This window comes from Protopterus annectens, chromosome 8.part0, assembly GCF_019279795.1.
Source record: "Protopterus annectens isolate FY-2018-M chromosome 8.part0, PAN1.0, whole genome shotgun sequence".
Classification (NCBI taxonomy): Eukaryota; Metazoa; Chordata; order Ceratodontiformes; family Protopteridae; genus Protopterus; species Protopterus annectens.
Window position 1 is genome coordinate 1323777315 of NC_056741.1, and position 15079 is coordinate 1323792393.

General features: G+C 38.6%; 1 long non-coding RNA gene across 1 annotated transcript in view; it reads left to right on the forward strand.

The window, feature by feature from the left end:
- Positions 1-8188: 8188 nt before the first annotated feature.
- LOC122809392 overlaps positions 8189-15079 on the forward strand; it is a 247527-nt gene continuing 240636 nt past the window's right edge. Inside the window, exon 1 of the long non-coding RNA XR_006365895.1 lies at positions 8189-8395. This is a non-coding gene — a long non-coding RNA (uncharacterized LOC122809392). The remainder of the gene's footprint in view (positions 8396-15079) is intronic.

A 15079-nucleotide genomic window follows, 5' to 3' on the forward strand; every position in this document is an offset into this window, starting at 1 on the left:
CACATGCACATACTGAAGAAATTATATCACCACACACACCTTCTGTAACATGTATCCTATTTCTACTAACAATTTTGTGACAACTGACTCTCAGTCAAGCTTGGTGGAAACAAAAAGAGATACACCAAAACAAACTAACATATCAATTTTAAATTTTAACATGCAGCAGTAAGTGCACATGTTACTTCAATCACTGTCCTGAAATTTGAAGGCAAATCATTTTTACTAGTCCATCCAGTGTTTCATTTTCCTGAATCAGAATGTCGAATTTCAAAGTGGCGAATGGTCGGAATGTCGTAAAAAATGCCGAATGTGACATTTCCAACCACTCTACCACCTAAACAATCCCTACCATGGGTCAAAATGGGGGTGTATTGTGCATTTCGCACACATTGCGTTTGGAAAAATCAGAATTTGCTGCACTGCTTTTAGATATTTCCCAGTCGGTCATCTAACAGCTGACCAAATGAATGTATACCTATATATATATATATATATATATATATATATATATATATATATATATATATATATATATATATATATATATTATATGGGTCTACTACACATGATCAAAATTTCATTTGACTGAAATTCATTTGACTGAAATCATAACATCAAAAATTCGAAATACTGAAAACTCACTTGACTGAAATTCATAACACTGAAACCTTAACAATGCTAAATTTCAACATAGTAGTGGTAGCGTGTAGACTACTGTATGGGGTCATGGACTTAGTATATATAGTTGGGGGTGTGTGGGGGACACAGCCCTCCACACTGGGGGGGGTGTGAGGGGTGTAGCCCCCCACCTAGTTTGGTTTTATATTGTCCAGTTTCTGTTAAGAGGGTATGTAAGTAGTTTTTAAGTTCTGGAAAGGGTTATTCATTGGTGTTGCATGTGTGCATGTCTATAGTTTACAATTTAGCATGTTGAAATTTAGCATTTTTAAGGTTTCAGTCTTATGAGTTTCAGTCAAGTGAGTTTTCAGTATTTTGAAATTTTGATGTTATGGTCTCAGTCAAATGAATTTCAGTCAAATGAAATTTCTATCATGTGTAGTAGACCCGTCAATATGTTCAATCCAAAGCCAAATGCACGTACTCCAGGGATCCTGATAATGTGTAAAGCTGCCTTGTTGCCAGCAGAAAACAGCATCTGGTAGACTCACTAATAAGCCTATTCAGACTTGATTCTCTCTAATGAACTCATGCCAGAGGAATGGGGAACTGCAGGAGCCATTCCGTTCAAGGAGGGATCCACTACTGATCCAGGAAACTACAGACCTATAAGCCTCAGCAGCCCTATCTACAAAGCAATGGAGTGCATCATTATGGAAATTATTAACAAGGGCATAGACCGTCAACAAGCCCTGGACCCAAGGCAGTTTGGATTTATTAAAGGTAGATACTGCCTCCTGAACCTGGTGGGCGTCTTTGAACATGTAACTAATGCATTAGACTCAGAAATCAGTTCACATTACTTACCTGGACCTGGCAAATGCCTTTAATACTGCCCTGCATTCTGGAATTGTAGACAAGCTAATCAAACCTCTGTGTTTCTCACTGGATAGCAAACTAACTAGCTGACAGAACCCAATCTATTAGTGTGGGGAATGTGATCTCTGCAAAAAGAGTAGTTACCAGCAGTGTCTTCCAGGGGTCAGTTCAAGGTCCACTTCTCTTTGAAATTTACTTTTCTGATGTTAAGACTGACAGTAATGGCCTGTAGCTGATCAAGTTAACTTACAAGTGGGACTAGCATACACCAATAAGTGGTACCTGGACAACGCATAAAGCCCAGCATCCCTGGGTCAGTAAGCTACCAGGCCAGTGAGTAGCTTATTGACTCAAGGCTGCTGGGCTTTATGGTGGGCACTCAGACCCCTCCCATCATTGGCATGGGTCTATGGCATAGGTCAGAGTAAGCCTGATCCCGAACCCAGCAAATACCCATGCCCATTTTTGGTGACAGTCAATGTGACCCAATCAACTAGAGCCAGTCTTTACACCATCGAGTAGCTAGCCCCAACATGGCATGCAGTCTGTGATCCGTGTTCTCCTATCTTGTAGGATATTATACACCACAGTTGATGCCCAAAGCAGATGGTCTCTGCAACATTCTGCCAGTAGGCATTATCTAGAGTCTGTGCTACTGCCCACAATTCTATTCTTGAGTGAGTTTGATGTGAACACAGCAGTTTTTGGGAGGTAAGACAAACTCTACAGAGGCATAAAGAGAACATACAGGCATTGGCCAATTGTCAGGATTGAACCTTGCACATGGGAGTGGAAGACCTTAACCATAACTGCATCTTATGCCAACTGGATCATACCATTATTATATTAGCTTCTTTATTTTCTTAAACAAAAACTAGGCTTTAACAGAAAAAAATTGTCATTTAAACACACTGGCGTGAACTTAGAAGCAATATATATTTATATTTATTGTCAAACTGCTTCCATATGTAATACTCTTGTCGGTATTATTCCCCTATAACTGATCCATTCCAATTTGCAAGTACTAAAAACTGGTGTGAGCACACATGCTTCAACATAATGCTTGCTTGGAACATTCCTAACCTTCCTGTTTTTAATATATCTTAAAAGGTTAGAAGAGTTTGTATAATAGTGAAAGTGTTTACCTCACAGAGACAAGATACAATGTTTCATTTTCACCTCTTTAAGGAAGTTGTCTAGGCTTAAAATAGTTCTGTAAAGCAGCTAGCCTACTACTTACCTATGAATCTATGTTCTAAAATATGTGTCCCTAATCATTTATTTTTCCCTGCACAGAATGCATTACTTATGCATTTTTGGATATGTGCATAACATCTGTGTAATAACTGCCACTACATTAATTCTGCCCTGTATCAGGATACAAGGTCAAAGTTTAACTTAAAATCCAAGTTCTTAAAAGACTAAGCACTGGGCAATATGATAAAAATATTTGCCATGTACAATCAAATCAGATAATGTAGCATTCATCCAGTATATGCAAATGCACTAAAGCAGCAAATATTGTAAAATATTGTCAAGAATTAAAAGACAAATTAATCAGATTATGTCTTTCTGGATCTCGTAAAACTGCTTTACTTGTGGAACCATGGCACTGTATTCAAGAGATGAAGAGCATAACATGCAAAGGAGTGTATTCCCAAGGCTTCAACATGCATTTTCAAAACTACCAGCCACCCAAAGATAGCAGATCAGGTGATGTGAGGATGGTATGTCTCCAGCCACTCATTAAAGTAGGGAGTACCCATGTCATATATGTCCATGCATGCCAGAACCAGAACCTTATAAGCAATAAGACACTTCAGAGGCAGCCAGGACAGGCTACACAGAACCATCATAAATGGGCTAGTAACAAGAACTACCCTGTTAGAAACCTCTATGGAAAATTCTATACCAGATGCAAATGGTTGTGTTTTGAGTTTGGTAGTCCCAGATATAAGGGATTGCAGTAATATAAGCAGAAAGAAACCAAAGCTTGGAACACATCTCAGAGTCTTCTGATGGAATGAACTGATTGACAGGAGACATTTTTCTAGTAAGAAAGTTTACAGGCTTCTAACAGCCAACAAGTGATCCTTAAGGGTCAGTCAAACATTTATTATTATACATTTGAATGTATCACGGTTAAAATTTATAGATCCCTTTTATCAGGGTGCAAGTTTTATCTAACACTTTCTTACATTCATTATTTTATCTTAATATATCGGCAATGGATAGCACTATTATATGGATATACATAGGAAGATACAAGCAGTTAAAATGTTTTTAGTCCCTTTAGTCTTATACACATATCAGACATATTTTTATCGACAAGACGAGAAGTTGTGGATAGCAATTAATGAAAAGCTGAAGGATTTTTATCTGGGAGGGGGAAGACGGCAAGGGCCAAGTGGGATAAGCTGATTCTTCCAATAGAACATGGCAGATAAGGATTACCTGATTTGAAGGGCTATTTCAGAGCAACACAGTTAAGGCTCCTATACATAGCACAGGCAGAAATCTATGGAGTGGAAAGTGATGATGATGATGATGTAACAGGGGAAAAGCTCAAGAAACAAGGTGGGACTGGGATTTTGGATGCAGATCTTTAAGGAAAACAATAATAATTATACAGAATGTTATATTCATAAAGTAGCAAAAAGTAGACTGAGAGCTAAGCCAACATGGGAATGGAGAAAAGAGATTCTGCTGATAGGGATGACTGCAATTAGGGATACAGACAATAGGCAAGAAGGGGCTGGAATTTATTGTAGAAAACTGACAAAGGAACCAAGGTATTGGGAGCAAATAACTAGAGAGGAAAAGGTAATAGAATGGGAAGATGCCAAGAATTTATTTAGACTGCAGGATAGAGATTACCTTCCTTATCAAGGACTGATATCAGAGTATAGGCAAAGAGAAAGAATTGGGGGGGGGTCCTAAATGAAGGACCAGCACTGGTACAGTTTTTAGTAGAATCCAGAACAGAAGTTGTGGTTTAAAAAGAATAATTACTAGAGCATATAAAATATTGTATGATAACTATAAGAATCAGTCAAGGAGGTTAGAAAGGATTGGGAAGAGAAATTGGATAAGCAATTCACAAAGAAACAATGGGGGGATATTTTTATGTCTCCCAAATATGCAACAAATCTAGAAGATTTAGGATTTCTGCTTGGAAATATTTACATAGACATTTTATACCCTAAGTAGACTACAGAGAATTGTTCTTCGGGTAGACAGCAAATATTGGATATGTGATGGGGAAGAAAGAGATAATCGGGAACATATTTTCTTGGACTGTAATGAGTTGGTAGACTTTAAAGATTTGCTGCAGACTGCTCTGTTGGAGATACTGGGTGAGCAAATTGGTGTAACTAGGGAAATGATTTTTCTGAGCTATAATACAGAATTGGAATTGCCTAGACATAATAAGCCCTTGCTGAGTCTAATTATGGTGGCTGCCAAAAAGCAATTACTAGAAAATGGAAATCAAAGTCTAAACCAACTGTACCAGAAGTAGTGAATATAGCAATAGAGATAAAACTGGAACTGGGATCTTTAGAAAAGGGTAGGAGCAAATTACATAGAAAAAAACTGGGCATTGTGGGAGCAATACATACAGGGGAGGAATGAGGTTTAATAGAAGGCAGAACTTGAATGAGCTATGTAATGTTTGACTGACATTGATTAGGTAGATTATAAGTGATGTATAATGTTTGCAACTAGAATTACGTCAATAAGATTTGTGATGTAAAATGCGGGTCTATATTAGAACGCTGAAAATAGCGAAGCTGCGGAATACCGAATTTCTTCCTAGGGAAGGAATTTGGTTCGCCGTTCCTGTGGCTTCGCTATGTTCAGCACTGTGGTGGAAAGTTATGGGTCGGGATCACGTAAGTGTGCTATTATGTGGACATGAGGGTTAGGGTGGGGGTAGGTGAGTTAGGGTTAGGGCGTGGGTCAGGTAAGTGTGCGATTGTGTGGATGTGAGGGTTAGGGCAGGCCAGGTGAGTTAGGGTTAGGGCGCGGGTGAGGTGAGTGTGCGATAGTGACGGACCTTAGGGTTAGGGTTTGGGTTAAGGTAAGTGGAGAGCTAGTGGTGTGTGTACAGTTCAGCGTAGGGTTAGATGTAGGATTTTAGGTGTATGTATGTGGAATACTGTTTGTTTGGTGTGTTTGTGTTGTGTGTATGCGTGTCGGAACAGTGAATTTTTTCCCTTGGAACAAATTCGCTGTTCTGCATGTTCGATGTTGTCAACATTCGCTGAATAGGGGTCGATATTAGAATATTCGACGTTTTCAAAAGTCGATGTTCTAATATAGACCCGTAAAATGCTTGCAATTGGGATTGTGTCAATATGGTTTGTTTTCATTTATATAAATGCATGATTGCCTATGTCATAAGTAATTTAATAAAGATGTTTCTTGTTTAAAAAAAAATATATATATATATATATATATATATATATATATATATATATATATATTCAGAGAGAGAGAGAGAGAGAGAGAGAGAGAGAGAGAGAGAGATATCTGCAATGCTTTTTTTTCTTATCTATCCAAAATGTGTTTGATCATGAACAGCAGCAATCTTATAGTCAAACTTCAGGGATTTCTACAGTTTTTAATAACGTGTTCTAATTCATATCTGATACTACTAAATGTTATGTGTCATCTTAAAATCAGTTTTAACCAGGATCAAAACCTCATTTCTGTTAGTATTATGATCTAGCTGCAGAGTGACCCCCAACTCCTAATTTTTCTCAAAGTTTCCTTAATGCTGTCTTCCAGTGCTAATTATTATATTGTGTTGTATGTAACCTGATTTCTTTGTTATTATACTACTTTACCACAGCTATTGAATCACTAGGATTTCTTATTTTTATTAAAATGTTGTTTGGGAATCTTTTTCCTTATATATTTCAGTTGTCAGCTACTAAAGTAAAAAAAATAGTTGCTTTAATATGTCTTTCATTAATGACAGTTCCTATACTCATGCCTATACTACAGACTTTCACATCCAAGTATACCATTTTATAAAATATTACTGGTTTATATGACTCTCCTACAAAACTTAAAATTGATCCAGCACAAAACAGGTATCTCTCTTTATTAAAAAGGCATATTATCTATATTATAATCATAACTGATGAATTATCCATAAATGCATACGGCCTAGAAAACAAAGTTGAAAATATACATGAATAACTAGGAATGACTGACTCATCCAGTTGTACAATACATCTCTAATTTATGAGAGATACGATGCCTCTCTTATTTGCTAATTTGATCACACTATCTTTAATATTAGTTATTTTAATGCTGCTTTCATTTTCCATCATGCTGTCTAAATATTTATTCCATTTTCTCATACTCCCCATTTCATCAAATCCCTCACCAACTTGCTTTTACAAATACACATTTGTATTTTCATATCATATGTAATCCCGTAACATTCTGAAAAAATTATCATCATTAATGGAATATGGCAGATGAACTTTCAGATTTATATTTCTATCAGAAACTTGCAAGTCCAAACAGATTTGACTGCGCATTTCTTCAAAATACTTTCTTGTACCAGAGCAAAGGTGAAATAACCAGTTAAATGAGCAATATCCAGATAATCTTTATTCTTTAGCTTATACAGCCACATAGATCATGGATTCCTCCAGTGGAAGACAAGGAAATCGGAGAATTCCTAATAGAAGATTGTCACACTATAGGGTGCACTGTAAATGAGAAGGTATTTGCAATTTCTTCCAGATTCCATTGCAAACTCAAAGGAGATAATACTGCCAGCTTTAATATTCATTTCAATGGGTGAATGATAAAACAATCAAAACCCCATCAGTAACCTAAACTAGTTCTGGGAACTGTACCAGAGAGAACCTTAGAGGCAATAGGCCCACAAGGATGGGAGGGAAACTGTTGTCCAGCCAAGTCACAGTGATAAGTGCCATTTAATGTTAAGGATAGACTTAGCATTAAAATACAGCACCTGACTGTTAAGCAGGTCTCACCTAACAGTCCCAGATTGTATGAGGGATCCATGGCCTCTTAACACAAGACAGGAATATGCCCAGCTACATGCCATTTCTCCCCACAGTGGATATAGCTAAAGACCAGTATAAGCTACACTTCTACCCCTGCCAGCTCCCAGAAAGGATGGAAACATTGCCTAGCCCTGTGCCTTCTAAAGATACTTAGCCACTTGCAGATATCATTCTCAGGTTTGCACAATCTGAAAGAAATAAAAATGAAGAAGGCAAGCAGTTAGGTGTCTTCTATGCACACAAGTCCCATAAGTATCTCGTTTAACAGCAAAGATATACAATGATGATGATGCAAAGTACAAGCAGAAACCAAACAAAAAATCAAATAAAACTGAAAAAAATAAATAAACATAACAAAAAAGCATACAAATAAAAAGATGAATGAAGGTAAAATGTCATTCTAATGCATGTAAAGTAAAAACAATAGTAATAAAAAAAGAAACAAGACAAGAGATGCAGCAGTCTGAAATCACAATAAACTGAACAAGGAAATAGAGTATGTGATGAAAGTTTCACAAAGCTGTTGACAAATGGGACTCGGGCATGATGATACTTAAGCAGTCCAATCAACACCCACAATTTTCCTTTCAAAGGCACAGACACAAAAGTCTAGTCTAGCAGATAGTTCAGAACAACAGTGGTGACGTGAGGCCCTCCAGATTAGCTCTTCTAGTTACATTCAGTGAATATGCTGAGCCCAGAATTACTTCTCTCTGGTTTTGTTTGCTTCCAGCAACACTGCAACAGTGACACCTTCATACAGTGGTCCTAAGGTGTGAAGATCAGCACAGCAAGGCAACAACAGAAGGGAGCTTCAGCAGCTGTTCCAAATCAGATCTCAGGTACTCAACTACCTTTATGGTTCATATAGCAACAGCAAAAGTGAACCCCAATGGTAATCAGAGAGCAGCTTGCAATAATGGGCTATAGTAAATCCAGCTGCAATATTTACAGAATTAGAAAAGTGAACAAAGGACAAACTGCAAACAAGGTACAATGACAACACAACTCACAGCACTGACATCCATAATGCCTTCATCTGACATGTGCAAATCCATCGAAAGTGATACACGTCCGCTTTAGATAAATGATTGTTAGTACTACATACCATGAAGAGAGACAGTGTATCCAATTTCCCCTGAAGAGATAGCTAGAGATGTCACATATTTCTTGGACCCATTTATCTCCAGGAATATAGGTGATGAGTTATTTCCAGGATCTACAAATGTGCATCCTGTGATTCTTCTGAGCTATATCAAGTTTTCAGAATAAACAGGACTATAATTACTCTGTAACTGGGTAAGACACAGTTAGAAATGAATAATTTTGCAAACATTTAGCCCAGCCCTGTTTACTGTCATTAGATTTGATGTGACTCTTCTTACACTGGCACTAATTCTTATAGATGTATGCCTCAAAAAGCTAGACAACCACTCACATTTAAAGCACAGTGTTTGCTACAACAGGTGTGACTGCAGATTTGTAATGCATAACACTTAGTATATTGGAAAAGTGTATTTGAAATGTTGTAGAAGGCTTTAGGTATATTTTGATATATATATATATATATATATATATATATATATATATATATATATATACATATATATATATATATATATATATATATATATATCCACAAAAACCAACAAGTCCCACAAAAATGTCACAAAACCACCATCAGACGTCTGATGAAGCAGGGAGCAACTCCGCGAAAGCGCTTACGTTTTATATTCTGTATTAAAAGAAAGTTTTTAACTTCAACTGGTATCTTGTGTATTTGCCAATAACAGCTACAACTAGGTATTGTTTTACCTGGACTTGCTACTTCCTTTGGTGGTTTTGCGATATATATATGTATATATATATATATATATATATATATATATATATATGTGTGTGTGTGTGTGTGTGTGTGTGTATCACACACACACACAAACAAACACACACTATCTCTAGTCAGTATTGTGTTTTTTTCTGAGAACACTACACCAAAGAAAAGAAACCACCACTACAGAACACGTGCAGATGTTAAGTGTTCAAACCCGAGGTAAATTTGTTGAGAAAATGGTGATGAAATATGTGGTTAGCAATCTATGTTAACAGTGAAGGCTGTAACGTTTTGTGTCTCAGTACTGAAACCTCATGAGCTTTAAAAATGCAAAGAAGCAGGAAATGCTATCTGCTAGCTAAGAAACCTTAGCCTCATTGGTTATTTATACATTTGTTCATATATTCAGCCATGAATGTCTTTGCTTAGACGAGCAGCAGTTGATTGTCCTGCTGTTGATGGACCTAGTATGTACTCTCATAAAACTTCTCTGTAAATATGATGTTTCAAAGCAAAGTAAAATTGACATGAACAAGAAAAAGGCTGCTGCTGCTGTTGGGAGCAAAAGAGGAAAATGAAGTCAGCTTCTTTTAATAGCATGGTTTTCTTCAGACAAAATGGCTTTCTAGGGTATGTCTATTCATACTGTGAAGCTGAAGCATACCTCTCAACCTCTTAGTACAAGAAATCTGGACAAAGCTTAACATAATGGGGGAACGAAGGCCCAAAAATAGGGATAGATTTTAAATATTGATCTTACAAACTTAGAAGTTGCTAGAACAACAAGGTTTGTGTTTGCCTGCATTTTTCTGAAGGATGTGATCTCTGAAGCTCAAATATATATGTTTTAGTAACTTCAATCTTCAGTGATTTGCCTGAAAATCCAAAAAAATTTATGACACACACCAAATATTTGAGGCAAAAATCTGGACAGCTGAAAGGTATGAGCTGATGTTATTTTATAATTGGAGACAGTGCTTTAAACAGAGAGCCACACGTCAGTATCACAATTTTGTGTGCTTCTCTCTTGGTGTTTTGGTAAGTGTTTGCTAGTCAGTAACATGCCAGATCAGGATGAAATGCAACACCTGTATTAGTTACTGATTTCAGGACTATTTTTTTTTCAATCTTCTCTCTCTCTGTCTTTGCTATATGCAAACCTGCTACTATTTCTAATGAATGTTCAACACTGTATAAACATATGCATATTATGTACATGCTCAACAGATGTTTTTGTTGTTGTTGTGTCTTTCGGCTTTTCCCGGTTAGGGGTCGCCACAGCGGAACTCCGGTCCGCTAATGATTGGTAGTTGATTTTTACGTGCCGAGTTACCAGCCCTGATGCACAACCTTCAACGAAGGTACGCCCATTCACGCATGTCTCCACACAGAAGACGCTCTAGCTGAGAATCGAACCGGACAGCATCTTACTGTGAGGCCACAATGCTACCGCAGCACCACCACCGCGGGTCCCTCAACAGATGTTTATGTAAGCTATTGTAATTTGTTTTCTGTCATGTATGTACACTTGCCTATATTTTGCATTACTTCTGATATTGTGTAACTGTATTTTATTTATATGTCAAAACTATTGCTAAATGTGAAGCTTTTCTACCTGCATCTCCCCTGAAAAGGGGTTTTATCCCAGTCGGACTTTCTTGGTAAACCAACAAACACAAACAAATAAATAAACTATGTTCATTATGGAGTTTTTTACTCAATCATGATTTACTTTTGAACAATTTTCCATATTTTGTTTATCTATTACTAGCACGAGGTATCATAGTCTTTATATTTTGTATCCATTTTACTTTGTTAATAGCTCAAGGCAGAAAACGGGCCTCTGCAGACAAATCCATATTATAAAGAAATAAACTACTTGTTCCTTATGATACGGTCATCTTCAGATCTAACAAGTCCTATTTGCAAATCCAGACTCTGCTCCAAAATGCCTGCTACTTCCTAAATAAGTGGCTTCTCTAACAGAGACTATTACTATATCCCTTTAAAACTAAAGCTTTTCAGTACTCATCAAAAGCTAGCCAGAACACACAGAACCCTTGAAATTACAGACTTAAACAATTCCCCAACTGAATCAACTGTCACCTTCAAGTATCTTGGAATATGGCTTCCCCACTATCGCACAGAAAAAAAGCACATACAAAAATAAACTATTTCTGGATCAGAAGACCCTCCAGTTACTTAATAACCCCAGCAATAGCTGCAATAGGTAAGGGAATCCTACTTGCCTAATTAGAATACAGACTGCCCATAGTTGCTAGAACCTCAAGGAAAAACACAAACACCAAATAAACCATATACAATGAAATATGCAGTGTCAGTGACACTCCCCACATGAACACTCCTGCCTCATACTTTCAAAAGTCAAATGGATTCTCATAAAATAGACAGCATACTGGATGCACTGCTCTACAAAACTCTAACACCGGATTTATTTTCTCATCTTGCAGAGAAACTTCTTAGTAAAATCACTTTGTACAAACTCAGAAATATCTCACAATATGCTAACCATGAATTCTCCATACTAGTACCCAAACCCTAGGAATCCCTTTCAGTCTCACTAAAAGCTGTTTGTCAGGCACTAGAATCCACCACATCACGCATGCACTTAAGTCTCTCCACAACAGGTACAAGTATGACTCTGTCATTGAACTGAAGTCAAGCACCGTGGACCCAAACAGGTGGCAAACAGGCTTTAATGACTAAATCCACCACAATACGAATAATAACACAAATATTTCAAAGCAATTTCACAGCAGCACAAAATATTAACGTTTACACTGTCAAACTCATTTTTGTCATCAACTTCATCAGATAACCAACAAATCAGTCATCATTACTTTTATATATCAGTCATTGTCCATGTTGGTTTGAATGACTTGAGACATACGTCCCTGGACTATATGAAGAGAGACATGATTGAGCTTTCAGAGTATGTGCTCCAGGCAGGTATGACCCCAGCCCTAAGCAGCATCCTACCTTCACCAAGAATGATACCACAATACCAACAAAAAAAATGATTGACTTAAACAATTGGCTTAGTTTCTGGTGTCTTTCCAAGAGGATCCAGTATCTGTCTGCCTGGGATGACATGGTTGACAGGTCTCGATGCTTTGCCAGAGATGGCCTTCACCTGTCACACCTGGGGTTTCAGATCCTGGCCAAGGCTCTTGCCTCCCCCATTGTGCCTTTTTTTAGGCTATGTCCCAAAGACAAATCTTCCAGCATAAAAGATCTGTCAAAAAGCAAATTGAAGGTCATGCTGCTCAATGCTAGGAGCGTTAATCTGAAAATGCACTCACTAGAGGCTCTCCTCACACTGAAAGATTCCAATGTCTGCGCAGCTACAGAAACTTTGTTCAGGGCTGTGGAGAGCACCCCTGCCTTACCAGGCTATACCTCATTCCACACTTTCCAACCCAAAAATGAGGTTGGAAATACTAAGGGTGGAGGAGTCCCTCTCTTCATTAATGACAGGAACACCTTTCAGACTGGTTTACCAGCATGATGCACTGGAATTACTCCAGGTGAAACTGGCAGTTGGCAAGACACCCATCCAAGTTATAGGCAGCTAAAGACCCCCCCCCTCCATGTCTCAGGACACCCACTCCCCCTACCTGGACGTACTTGACTCCATCAAGGTACCCCGTAACACCCTGATCCTTGGTGACTTCAACTACCCCACCATAGACTGTGTAAACTATTCCTGCACTAATACACCCACCCAACAAATCCTTGATTTCATAATTTCTAATGCACTAGACCAGCTAGTCTCATACCCAACAAGGGGAGATAACATACCGGACTTGGTTCTCACCAACATGGGTGACCGTTGCACCACTCCCATAGTATGTTCTTCCCTGGTGAGATCAGATCAGTCTGTCTCATTCGAAGTTTCTAACCCACCCAACCCCTCCCCAGCGGTAACCAGGCTAAAAAACTTTTCAGTAGCTGACTACAACCTCCTAAGGAAAGGTATCAGCAGCTTCACACCACCACCCCCCTCAGAGGATGCAGACAACTATGTTGAACAGTACGCCAGTGCAGTATACAAGCACCTGTACAACTGCATGGACTCAGCCATACCCAACAGAACTAAAACCTGCTCCTCAAGGAAACAAAAACCTGGCTGGTGGACATCCTCTGTCAACAGGCTTTACAACAAAAGAAAGAAACTGTTGTCCAAGGGTAAATAGGAACGAATTCCAAATCAGAAAAACTCCATCCTCTGCCTCAACAAGCAAATTAGATCACTAGTGAAAACCTCCAAAGCCAATTATGATTTGAAACTAGCCTTCAGAACAAAGGGAAACCACAAGTCCTTCTTCAGTTACGTTAGGAACCTCCATGGCAAAGCCCAAGTTTGTTCCGAATTAGTACTTAATGGTACCACTTACACTGATTCTGCTAACTTAGCCAACCTGCCAGCTGATAGGTTCAGCGCAAACCTCACCCCCTTATCACCCCCCACCAAAGGCCCAGTTGACATCCCCAATACTTGTCCCACACCTCACATCTCCATAGATCAAGTGTTAAAGGCCCTATCAAAGGCAAAGAACACAGCTTCCATGGGACCTGATAGTATCCCAAGCTGTATTCTGCACTATCTCCAGCAAGACCTAGCTTCACCATTGAGAACCCTATTCAACCACAGCCTAATTACAGGCTTCATTCCAGCAGAGTGGAGAACCGCCATTGTCATCTCCTTGCACAAAGGTGGTGCCACTACTGATCCAGAAAACTATCGCCTCATTAGCTTGACAAATCTGATCTGTACAGCCATGGAGCATATTAGCATGGATCTCATAAACAAGGACATAGGCAATCTCCAAGCACTTGACCCCACCCAATTTGGATTTTTCAGGGGTAGATCTTGCCTATTGAACATAGTTGACTTCTTTGAGACTGTCACAAAAGCCTTGGATGAAGGAAAGTCAGTAAGTACATACAGCTTATCTTGACCTGGCCAAAGGCTTTGACACAATCCCCTACTCGGGCATCATCGAAAAGCTAACACAACTTGGTGTTAATCCCTATCTCATCAGATAGGTGACCAACTGGTTCACAGAAAGGGCCTGCAAGGTCAAAATAGGCACCACCACCTCTTATAAGAGACCTGTCACTAGTGGTGTTCCCCAGGGATCTGTTCTAGGACCCCTACTGTTGGGCATCATCTACTTCTCAGACATCCAGGCAAAGACAAAGGGCCTATGGCTGACCAAGTTTGCAGATGACCGTAAGTTAGGTGCTATCATTGACTCCTTAAATGATGTTAACATACTGCAGGAGGGGTCTCACAGCTACAAATAACTGATGCCAAAGTCATGGCCTTAAGTTAATTGCAAAAATGTATTATCATACCATTCAGCAAAAACACAGCCCATAATGACTACCACATCAATGGCAACCCCCTAAGCACACAACCTGTGGTGAGAGACCTAGGTAGTCAGGTTGACAACAATCTCATATTCGACCATCATGTGGCAGTAGTGGTCAAAACAGCCTTTTTCTTGATTCATCTCTTAAGTAAAGGGATTGCATCCAGAAAAAAAAAGGAGGTTATTATCTCTCTGTACTCCTCCCTCATTAGACCTATAATTGAGTAAAACGCCCCATTTGGTATGTACCTCCCAAACACCTGCACCAACTGGAAAGGACACAGAAATACTTCACA